Consider the following 12,760-nt stretch of genomic DNA (forward strand, 5'->3'; position numbering starts at 1 on the left):
GCCCTGTTTCAGTCTACATCACTCTACCTACTGTAGGCCCTGTTTCAGTCTACATCACTCTACCTACTGTTTCAGTTGTTTGTTTAATCTTTTTAGTCGCCTCAAAGTCATGAAGATGGACAGGACATGTTAGAGAGAAGGAATAAAGAACCGAATGAAAGAAAGAAGAATGAAAGAAAAGAGAACTGTAACAGTTGTCTTAATTCTCCACTAGATGGCGCACGGCTCAGTTATAATCTTTGTCCAAATCTCTGGCAGTCCGTTTGTGTGCCTGACACACAGTGCCCGTACAGGTTTGTGTGCGGGAGGGAGGTTTGCCATGGCGGGGCAGCCTCCAGTGTCCACATCGAGTTCTCGGGTGGGGGAGGGGGGGGAGAGATTCATCATGATCCGTCTGTTACAGTGTCCAGGTATGTGAACCAGTCGCTCTGTCCGTCTTCGATGTGCTCTCTCTACTCCTCATTACGCAACGCAGACAGTAGTCCTATTTGTTTCTATAACATTGTATTACTTTTTTATTTTGAAGTATAAAGATTATAATACATAGAATACATTTGTGGAGTCTTTAAGAACAGAATATTCAAGTGATAAAAAATGGTTTAGCGCGAAGAGACTCTATCACAAGCTTGTTGAAGAGACAACTGTCTAACTATCCAAAGGAGTGCCTGTAATCCTCCCCAACTCCGTTCCAGCATTTACCGAGAATCTCTTTCTGTCAGGCTTTTCGTTTCCCTCTCTTTTTATTACCGCATTCTCGGGATGCGGGTGTTCCTGTTCGCTGCGACGGTATTTTTAACGCACAAGCTCACCGGGTCCGTAGCCGAGTCCAGCTCCAAAAAGTGTTCCTCCCAGTGCGACGTGAGCGCGTGTCCTAGTCCGAACTGCCCCAGCGGGTATGTCCCAGACCGGTGCAACTGTTGCCTGGTGTGTTCCCGGGCGAGGATGAACTCTGTGGCCGGAAAAACGACCGGCCGTGTGGGGACGGCTTAGAGTGTAGGTCCCTAACGCTCCTAACGCTCCTAACAAAGGCCCGTCGGGAAGCGGAGCTCCAAACGGAGGCTGTGTCAGTGTAAGATGGGGTATAAGGTGTGTGGTAGCGACGGAAAGACGTGCGGGAACGTGTGTCGGATGAAGGCTGCCAGCCGGAAAGCTCTTCAGAAGGAAAGGGAGGCCATCACCCAAGCACACAAGGGACCCTGTCCATCAGGTAAGTCCTATCCGTTAGCCTATAGTCTAGCTCTCACCCAGGGCGTTACGTGCGGCCTGAGTTGCGTTTATTTTTGAGTACCATGGCAGCTCTAAGCTGTATTTGAAGAAGGCCCTGTCCATATGTAAAGCTCTGGGCCAGAGCTAGCATATACCGTGCATTGTTAAGGTCCTCAGACACCTTGACTTTTTACACATTTTGTTACATTACAGCCTTATTCTAAAATTGATTAAACTCTACACACAATACCATATAATGACAAAGCAAAAACTGTTTTAAAAAAACATTTTTGCAAACTAATAAACTCGGCAAAAAAAACAAGTTTATTTTCAGCAAACTTAACATGTGTAAAAATGTGTATGAACATAACAAGATTCAACAAGGTTGGAAGGGGAGCGTCGCTGTGCAGCTATTTTCAGGTCTCTCCAGAGATGTTCCATCAGGCTCTGTCAGGTTGGATGGGGAGCGTCTCTGTGCAGCTATTTTCAGATCTCTCCAGAGATGTTCCATCAGGCTCTGTCAGGTTGGATGGGGAGCGTCTCTGTGCAGCTATTTTCAGGTCTCTCCAGAGATGTTCCATCAGGCTCTGTCAGGTTGGATGGGAGCGTCTCTGTGCAGCTATTTTCAGATCTCTCCAGAGATGTTCCATCAGGCTCTGTCAGGTTGGATGGGGAGCGTCTCTGTGCAGCTATTTTCAGATCTCTCCAGAGATGTTCCATCAGGCTCTGGCTGATGTCAAGGACATTCAGAGACTTGTCCCGAAGCCACTCCTGTGTTGACTTGTCTGTGTGCTTAGAGTCGTTGTCCTGTTGGAAGGGGAACCTTTGCCCCAGTCTGAGGTCCTGACCACTCTGGAGCCGGTTTTCATCAAGGATCTCTCTGTACTTTGCTCTGTTCATCTTTCCCTTGATCCTGATTAGTCTCCCAGTCCCTTTCGCTGAAAAACACCCCTAAATCATGATGCTGCCATCACATGCTTCACTGTAGGGATGGTGCCAGGTGTCCTCCAGACGTGACTCTTTGTTTCATCAGACCAGAAAATCTTGTTTCTCATGGTCTGAGAGTCTTTTAGGTGCCTTTTGGCAAACTCCAAGTGGGCTGTCATGTGCCTTTTACTGAGGAGTGGCTTCTGTCTGGCCACTTTACCATAAATGCCTGATTGGTGGAGTGCCTCAGAGATGGTTGTCCTTCTGGAAGGTTCTCCCATCTCCACAGAGGAACTCTGGATCTCTGTCAGTGTGACCATCGGGTTCTTGGTCACCTCCCTGGCCAAGGCCCTTCTCCCCCGATTGCTCAGTTTGGTGTCTTGGTGTTTGAGTCTTAGTGGGTCAAAACTTCTTCCAATAAGTTATAACAATAAATTGGCCTAAAGTTAAAGAACTAATACAATAAACTAGTCTACAGTTATAGGACTATAACAATAAACTAGTCTACAGTTATAGGACTATAACAATAAACTAGTCTACAGTTATAGGACTATAACAATAAACTAGTCTACAGTTATAGGACTATAACAATAAACTAGTCTACGGTTATAGGACTATAACAATAAACTAGTCTACAGTTATAGGACTATAACAATAATCTAGTCTACAGTTAGACTGTAACAATAAACTAGTCTACAGTTAAAGGACTATAACAATAAACTAGTCTACAGTTATAGGACTATAACAATAAACTAGTCTACAGTTATAGGACTATAACAATAAACTAGTCTACAGTTATAGGACTATAACAATAAACTAGTCTACAGTTATAGGACTATAACAATAAACTAGTCTACAGTTATAGGACTATAACACTAAACTAGTCTACGGTTATAGGACTATAACAATAAACTAGTCAATAAACTAGTTAAAGGACTATAACAATAAACTAGTCTACAGTTATAGGACTATAACAATAAACTAGTCTACAGTTATAGGACTATAACAATATACTAGTCTACAGTTATAGGACTATAACAATAAACTAGTCTACAGTTATAGGACTATAACAATAAACTAGTCTACAGTTAGACTATAACAATAAACTAGTCTACAGTTATAGGACTATAACAATAAACTAGTCTACAGTTATAGGACTATAACAATAAACTAGTCTACAGTTATAGGACTATAACAATAAACTAGTCTACAGTTATAGGACTATAACAATAAACTAGTCTACAGTTATAGGACTATAACAATAAACTAGTCTACAGTTATAGGACTATAACAATAAACTAGTCTACAGTTATACTATAACAATAAAACTAGTCTACAGTTAGACTATAACAATAAACTAGTCTACAGTTATAGGACTATAACACTAAACTAGTCTACAGTTATAGGACTATAACACTAAACTAGTCTACAGTTAGACTATAACAATAAACTAGTCTACAGTTATAGGACTATAACAATAAACTAGTCTACAGTTAAAGGACTATAACAATAAATTAGGCTTATTGTTTTTGCCCTATAAAAACCCAATCTTCCCATGTCATTTATTTCTCCTATGGATTCTGGCCCAATCAGAACTGTTGTTTCTTAGGCTATACTTGATTAGCCTATCACAGCCCTACAGTCATTAACAGGGCTGAGTTTGAATGTTCAACATTGGTTTTCTGAAGTTGTAGGCTATTTGCTTATGAGATTGCCTTTTATAGAAACCTAATTTGAGATGATTTATCTGAGCATGTTTCGTATTCCACCATGGAATGTAGAAGTAAGGTTCTAATGAGGAGGGCTGTGAATAATGGGTTCTAACGGTTCTGCTGAGCCACTTCTTCTGTGGTTTCTGTTAGTAGAGAAATGCCAGGGCAGTGATTCACCTTTCACTCTTTTACTTTGTATGCAGAGTTACTACAACAACAATATTCACTCTCTACTCCTCCTCTTTTCTCCTACTGTTCCTCTTCCTCCTCATCCTCCTCTTCTCTTCTTCCTCCTCTTCTCTCCTACTGTTCCTCCTCCTCTTCTCTTCTTCCTCCTCTTCTCTCCTACTGTTCCTCTTCCTCTTCTCTTCTTCCTCCTCTTCTCTCCTACTGTTCCTCTTCCTCCTCATCCACCTGTTCTCTCCTTCCTCCTCTTCTCTCCTACTGTTCCTCCTCTTCTCTTCTTCCTCCTCTTCTCTCCTACTGTTCCTCCTCCTCCTCCTCCTGTTCTCTTCTTCCTCCTCTTCTCTCCTTCCTCCTCTTCTCTCCTTCCTCCTCTTCTCTCCTACTGTTCCTCCTCTTCTCTTCTTCCTCCTCTTCTCTCCTACTGTTCCTCCTCTTCTCTCCTACTGTTCCTCCTCCTCCTCTTCTCTTCTTCCTCCTCTTCTCTCCTACTGTTCCTCCTCTTCTCTCCTACTGTTCCTCCTCCTCCTCTTCTCTTCTTCCTCCTCTTCTCTCCTACTGTTCCTCCTCTTCTCTTCTTCCTCCTCTTCTCTCCTACTGTTCCTCCTCCTCCTCTTCTCTTCTTCCTCCTCTTCTCTCCTACTGTTCCTCCTCTTCTCTTCTTCCTCTTCTTCTCTCCTACTGTTCCTCCTCTTCTCTCCTACTGTTCCTCCTCCTCCTCTTCTCTTCTTCCTCCTCTTCTCTCCTACTGTTCCTCCTCTTCTCTCCTACTGTTCCTCCTCCTCCTCTTCTCTTCTTCCTCCTCTTCTCTCCTACTGTTCCTCCTCCTCCTCTTCTCTTCTTCCTCCTCTTCTCTCCTACTGTTCCTCCTCCTCCTCTTCTCTTCTTCCTCCTCTTCTCTCCTACTGTTCCTCCTCCTCCTCTTCTCTTCTTCCTCCTCTTCTCTCCTACTGTTCCTATTCCTCTTCCTCCTCCTCTTCTCTTCTTCCTCTTCTTCTCTCCTACTGTTCCTCCTACTCGCCCTCAGCTTTTCTTCTCTCTTCCTCTTCCTCCTTCTTCTCTCCTCCTCCTCTTCCTCCTCCTCCTCCTCTGCTCTCATACTGTTCCTCCTTTTCCTCCTCCTCTTCTCTCCTACTGTTCCTCCTCCTCCCCCACCTCTTTCTCTCCTCCTCTTCCTCATTCTCCTCCTCCTCTTTCTCCTCTTCTCTCATCCTCTTCCTCCTCCTCCTTCTCCTCCTCTTCTCTCCTACTCTTCCTCCTCCTCCTTCTCCTCCTCTTCTCTCCTACTGTTCCTCCTCCTCCTTCTCCTCCTCTTCTCTCCTACTGTTCCTCCTTCTCCTCCTCTTCTCTCCTACTGTTCCTCCTCCTCCTCCTCTTCTCTCCTACTGTTCCTCCTCCTCCTCCTCTTCTCTCCTACTGTTCCTCCTCCTCCTCCTCTTCTCTCCTACTGTTCCTCCTCCTCCTCCTCTTCTCTCCTACTGTTCCTCCTCCTCCTCCTCTTCTCTCCTACTGTTCCTCCTCCTCCTCCTCTTCTCTCCTACTGTTCCTCCTCCTCCTCCTCTTCTCTCCTACTGTTCCTCCTCCTCCTCCTCTTCTCTCCTACTGTTCCTCCTCCTCCTCCTCTTCTCTCCTACTGTTCCTCCTCCTCCTCCTCTTCTCTCCTACTGTTCCTCCTCCTCCTCCTCTTCTCTCCTACTGTTCCTCCTCCTCCTCCTCTTCTCTCCTACTGTTCCTCCTCCTCCTCCTCTTCTCTCCTACTGTTCCTCTTTCTCCTCCTACTGTTCCTCTTTCTCTTCCTCCTCCTCCTCCTCTTCTCTCCTACTGTTCCTCCTCCTCCTCCTCTTCTCTCCTACTGTTCCTCCTCCTCCTCCTCCTCCTCCTCTTCTCTCCTACTGTTCCTCCTCCTCCTCTTCTCTCCTACTGTTCCTCCTCCTCCTCTTCTCTCCTACTGTTCCTCCTCCTCCTTCTCCTCCTCTTTCTCCTACTGTTCCTCCTCCTCCTTCTCCTACTGTTCCTCCTCCTCCTTCTCCTCCTCTTCTCTCTACTGTTCCTCCTCCTCCTCCTCTTCTCTCCTACTGTTCCTCTTTCTCCTCCTACTGTTCCTCTTTCTCCTCCTCCCTCCCCACCTCTTCTCTCCTCCTCCTCTTCCTCCTCCCCCCTCCTCAGTCCTCCTCTTCCTCCTCCATTCCGATCCCACCATTCTAAAATCTAACTCTAGCATTCCATTTTGAAACATTCTATTTCAAACATTCCACACCATACTCAAACGTTCCACACCATACTCAAACATTCCACACCATACTCAAACATTCCACACCATACTCAAACATTCCACACCATACTCAAACATTCCACACCATACTCAAACATTCCACACCATACTCAAACATTCCACACCATACTCAAACATTCCACACCATACTCAAACATTCCACACCATACTCAAACATTCCACACCATACTCAAACATTCCACACCATACTCAAACATTCCACACCATACTCAAACATTCCACACCATACTCAAACATTCACACCATACTCAAACATTCACACCATACTCAAACATTCCACACCATACTCAAACATTCCACACCATACTCAAACATTCCACACCATACTCAAACATTCCACACCATACTCAAACATTCCACACCATACTCAAACATTCCACACCATACTCAAACGTTCCACACCATACTCAAACGTTCCACACCATACTCAAACATTCCACACCATACTCAAACATTCCACACCATACTCAAACATTCCACACCATACTCAAACATTCACACCATACTCAAACATTCCACCATACTCAAACATTCCATTTTAACATCTAACAATATTCCATTCTAAGCCCTGTTTACTACAAGGTTGTGCTAGTTGTGAGTGTGACTGAGTGTTGTAGAGTGTAGAGGTGGTGTTTCTGTGTTAACAGGATGGGTTCTTGTTGCCAGTATAGGTCCTGCTCCTGGCCATCCCAACAGCCCCAGATACAAGTTCAACTTCATAGCTGACGTGGTGGAAAAGATGGCTCCTGCTGTGGTTCACATAGAGCTCTTCCTCAGGTCACTGCCTGTGTGTGTGTGTGTGTGTTTGACACGCACACACACACACACACACACACACACACACACACACACACACACACACACACACACACACACACACACACACACACTGTTCTCCTCCTATGGGAACAGCTGAATATCCGTTTTAGGTTCTAGATAGCACCTTTGTCTGTGTGTGTGTGTGTGTGTGTGTGTAATAATGTGTGTGTGTGTTTGCCACACACACACACACACACACACACACACACACACACACACACACACAGACAGACACACACAGTCATTGTGTGTGTCTGTGTTTGTCACACACACACACACACACACACACACACTGTTATCCTCCTCCTATGGGAACAGCTGAATATCCGATTTAGGTTCTAGATAGCACCTTTTTCTAAGTATATAGGTGTGTGAAATGAACACATCCTGAATGTAAATTCAGCTTCTCTCTTTCCTTTCCTCTCTCCTTCCTCTTTCCTCTCTCCTCTCCTCTCTCTCCTCTCCTCTCCTCTCTCCTTCCTCTTTCCTCTCCTCTCCTCTCCTCTCTCCTTTCCTCTATCCTCTCTCCTCTCTCCTTTCCTCTCTCCTCTCTCAGACATCCTCTATTTGGTCGTCATGTCCTCTGTCTAGTGGTTCTGGGTTCATCATCAGCCACTCCGGACTCATCGTAACCAACGCTCACGTGGTAACCGCTGCTGCCACGGTAACGGGCCGACCGCAGCTCCGCGTGCAGCTCCATGACGGGGGAGCGTACGAGGCCACGGTCCGGGACGTCGACAGGAAGTCAGATATCGCCACCATCAAAGTCAACCCTCAGGTAGGGTAGCTTTACCCTTAATTTAACAGGTTAGGTGGCCAGATAGAGGGTGAGAGAGAGAGAGAGGGTGAGAGGGTGAGAGAGGGTGAGAGAGAGAGAGGGTGAGAGAGAGAGGGTGAGAGAGAGAGAGAGGAGGGTGAGAGAGAGAGAGAGGGTGAGAGAGAGAGAGATAGAGGGTGAGAGAGAGAGAGAGGGTGAGAGAGAGAGAGAGATAGAGGGTGAGAGAGATGAGAGGGTGAGAGACAAAGAGGAAGTAGACAGGAAGTATTGATATCGCCAACATCAAACCAACAATCAACTGACATACATCTGTGTCCCAATGACTCAAAGCTTTCACACCACAGTTTGGTTTAAATCCGTTTGAATACTGACTGTCCGAACAGCAAGTTACAAAATGACCAAATCAGATTTGTGTGTGCTCAGACAGCGGTCATTTGCTGACATGGCTGCGCTAGTTGTCATAGTAACGACATAGTAGCAGTCAACTAGTTAGCTACAGCAGTCAACTAGCTAACTGTTTAACTTTCTAGCACATTAACAAGCTAGTTAGCTACAGCAGTCAACTAGTTAGCTACAGCAGTCAACTAGTTAGCTACAGCAGTCAACTAGTTAGCTACCACATGTTCTTGTCAAACTGCAAAGCAACAAGATGTGCAAAATAACAGTCTAAAAAAACACTTGAGGGTAAATAAATCACATTCAGATCCGTTCAGGCACAAGTCACATCGCCAGGGATCAGATTTGACCGTTCAGGCACGAGTCACATTGCCAGGGATCAGATTTGACCGTTCAGACACGAGTCACATCGCCAGGGATCAGATTTGACCGCTCAGACACGAGTCACATCGCCAGGGATCAGATTTGACCGCTCAGACACGAGTCACATCGCCAGGGATCAGATTTGACCGCTCAGACACGAGTCACATCGCCAGGGATCAGATTTGACCGCTCAGACACGAGTCACATCGCCAGGGATCAGATTTGACCGCTCAGACACGAGTCACATCGCCAGGGATCAGATTTGACCGCTCAGACACGAGTCACAACGCCAGGGATCAGATTTGACCGTTCAGACACGAGTCACATCGCCAGGAACAGATTTGACCGCTCAGACACGAGTCACAACGCCAGGGGATCAGATTTGACCGTTCAGACACGAGTCACATCGCCAGGGATCAGATTTGACCGTTCACACACGAGTCACATCGCCAGGGATCAGATTTGACCGTTCACACACGAGTCACATCGCCAGGGATCAGATTTCAGAATCCAGGAACAAAAAAGATACTAACCGGATAAGCGAAAAAATGGCTTTGAGTCACTTCAAACTGCCAATGTCAACGTGGCTTGATGGTCAACATGGGTATTATGTCTCTCTGCTTGGTATTACTATAATGAGGTATAAGAACACAGTACCCATCAACCCAGAGATAGAGACCTGATATCTCTAGGAACTAGATTTACCCATCAACCCAGAGATAGAGACCTGATGTCTCTAGGAACTACAGTACCCATCAACCCCAGAGATAGAGACCTGATGTCTATAGAACTACAGTACCCATCAACCCAGAGATAGAGACCTGATGTCTCTAGGAACTACAGTACCCATCAACCCAGAGATGGAGACCTGATGTCTCTAGTACCCATCAACCCAGAGATGGAGACCTGATATCTCTAGGAACTATGGCTTTGACCCATCAACCCAGAGATAGAGACCGGATGTCTCTAGTACCCATCAACCCAGAGATAGAGACCTGATGTCTCTAGGAACTACAGTACCATTAACCCAGAGATAGAGGCCTGATGTCTCTAGGAACTACAGTACCCATCAACCCAGAGATCGAGACCTGATGTCTCTAGAACTACAGTACCCATCAACCCAGAGATCGAGACCTGATATCTCTAGGAACTACAGTACCCATCAACCCAGAGATAGAGACCTGATGTCTCTAGGAACTACAGTACCCATCAACCCAGAGATAGAGACCTGATGTCTCTAGGAACTACAGTACCCATTAACCCAGAGATAGAGGCCTGATGTCTCTAGTACCCATCAACCCAAAGATATAGACCTGATATCTCTAGGAACTACAGTACCCATCAACCCAGAGATAGAGACCTGATGTCTCTAGGAACTACAGTACCCATCAACCTAGAGATAGAGACCGGATGTCTCTAGTACCCATCAACCCAAAGATATAGACCTGATATCTCTAGGAACTACAGTACCATCAACCCAGAGATAGAGACCTGATGTCTCTAGGAACTACAGTACCCATCAACCCAGAGATAGAGACCTGATGTCTCTAGGAACTACAGTACCCATTAACCCAGAGATAGAGGCCTGATGTCTCTAGTACCCATCAACCCAAAGATATAGACCTGATATCTCTAGGAACTACAGTACCCATCAACCCAGAGATAGAGACCTGATGTCTCTAGGAACTACAGTACCCATCAACCCAGAGATAGAGACCTGATGTCTCTAGGAACTACAGTACCCATCAACCCAGAGATAGAGACCTGATATCTCTAGGAACCAGTACCCATCAACCCAGAGATAGAGACCTGATATCTCTAGGAACACAGTACCCATCAACCCAGAGATAGAGCCCTGATGTCTCTAGGAACTACAGTACCCATCAACCCAGAGATAGAGCCCTGATGTCTCTAGGAACTCTGACAGAACCCATCAACCCAGAGATAGATACCTGATGATGTCATCAAAGCTCTGACAGAATCTTCTCCAAAACAAGCAATACTTCTTGTGTACATAGGGTCTCTGGGTTGAAGAGAGGGTGAGTGAGGGTGAGAGAGAGGGTGAGTGAGAGGGTGAGAGAGAGGGTGAGAGAGGGGTGGGGAGTGAGGGTGAGTGAGGGTGAAAGAGAGGGTGAGAGTGAGGGGTGAGAGAGAGAGATAACGTGAGAGACAGAGAGTGAGAGAGAGGGTGAGAGTGAGACAGGGTTAGAGAGAGAGAGGGTGTGTGAGAGATGGAGGTATGATGTGTGTTCTCGCACCTCTCTGAAATACTTTCATGAGCAATGCCTTTCATTCTCTCTCTCTCGCTCTCTCTGAGTGTAGAAGAAGCTTCCTGTTCTGTCTCTGGGTCGGTCATCTGATCTGAGACCAGGGAGTTTGTGGTTGCCATCGGCAGCCCCTTCGCCCTCAGAACACCGTTACCACGGGGATTGGTGAGTTGCTACGGCTTCAGTCAATTCAAGAAGTTATATGAAATGTCAAAAGAACACGTGGTGTTGTTGATGAGAGCTGTGTGTGTGTTTGTGTGTGTGTGTATATGTGTGTAGTGAGCACGGCCCAGAGAGATGGGAAGGAGCTGGGCATCAGAGACTCAGACATAGACTACATTCAGACTGGCGCTATCATCAATGTAAGAACACACACACACACACACACACACACACACACACACACACACACACACACACACACACACACACACACACACACACACACACACATCTGAACATATCCAGTGTGCCCAATTATGATAATTTCTTTATAAAGCCATGATTAGATTCCAATCATAACCATGTTCTCTCTCTCATCCCTCCACCCCCTCTCTCTCTCTCTCCCTCCCTCCTCTCTCTCTCTCTCTCCCTCCTCTCTCTCCCTCCCTCTCCTCCCTCTCTCTCTCCCTCCTCTCTCTCTCTCCCTCCCTCTCTCTCCTCCCTCCTCTCTCTCTCTCCCCTCCCTCCCCTCCCCTCTCTCTCTCTCTCTCCCTCCCCTCTCTCTCTCTCCCTCCCTCCCTCCCTCTCTCTCTCTCCCATCCCTCCCTCCTTTCTCTCTCTCTCCATCCCTCCTCCCTTTCTCTCTCTCCATCCCTCCCTCCTTTCTCTCTCTCCATCCCTCCCTCCCCTTTCTCTCTCTCTCCATCCCTCCCTCCTTTCTCTCTCTCCATCCTCCCTCCCTTTCTCTCTCTCTCCATCCCTCCCTCCTTTCTCTCTCTCTCTCTCCCTCCTTTCTCTCCATCCCTCCCTCCCTTTCTCTCTCTCTCCTCTCTCTCCTCTCTCTCTCTCTCCCTCCCTCGCCTACTCTCTCTCTCTCTCTCCCTCCCTCTCTCTCCCTCCCTCTCTCTCCCTCCCCTCTCTCTCTCTCCCTCCTCTCTCTCTCTCCACTCTCTCTCTCTCTCCCTCCTCTCTCTCTCTCTCTCTCTCCCTCCCTCTCTCTCCCTCCCTCCTCTCTCTCTCCCTCCCCTCCCCTCCTCTCTCTCTCTCTCTCTCCTCCCCTCCTCTCTCTCGCTCTCTCTCTCTCCCTCTCTCTCTCTCTCTCCCTCCCTCCCTCCTTTCTCTCTCTCTCCATCCCTCCCTCCCTTTCTCTCTCTCTCCATCCCTCCCTCCTTTCTCTCTCTCTCCATCCCTCCCTCCCCTTTCTCTCTCTCTCCATCCCTCCCTCCTTTCTCTCTCTCTCCATCCCTCCCTCCCTTTCTCTCTCTCTCTCCATCCCTCCTCTTTCTCTCCATCCCTCCCTCCTTTCTCTCTCTCTCCTCTCTCCCCTCTCTCTCCTCTCTCTCCTCTCTCTCTCTCTCTCTCGCCTCTCGCCTCTCTCTCTCCCTCCCTCCCTCTCTCCCTCCCCTCTCTCTCTCTCCCTCCCCTCTCTCTCTCTCCCTCCCCTCTCTCTCTCTCCCTCCTCTCCTCTCTCTCCCTCCCCTCTCTCTCTCTCCCTCCTCTCTCTCTCTCTCCCTCCTCTCTCTCTCCCTCCCCTCCCTCCTCTCTCTCTCTCTCTCCCCTCTCTCTCTCGCTCTCTCTCTCCCTCCCCTCTCTCTCTCTCTCCTCCCTCCCTCCCCTTTCTCTCTCTCTCCATCCCTCCCTCCCTTTCTCTCTC

The 12,760-nt window shown here is 47.3% G+C and overlaps 1 pseudogene; it reads left to right on the forward strand.

Annotated features, from left to right (window-relative positions):
* The first annotated feature begins 457 nt into the window (after window positions 1–457).
* Window positions 458–11,306, forward strand: LOC121844929 (annotated as a pseudogene).
* The last annotated feature ends 1,454 nt before the right edge of the window (window positions 11,307–12,760 follow it).

This window comes from Oncorhynchus tshawytscha, unplaced genomic scaffold (genome assembly GCF_018296145.1).
Source record: "Oncorhynchus tshawytscha isolate Ot180627B unplaced genomic scaffold, Otsh_v2.0 Un_contig_1839_pilon_pilon, whole genome shotgun sequence".
Lineage (NCBI taxonomy): Eukaryota > Metazoa > Chordata > Actinopteri > Salmoniformes > Salmonidae > Oncorhynchus > Oncorhynchus tshawytscha.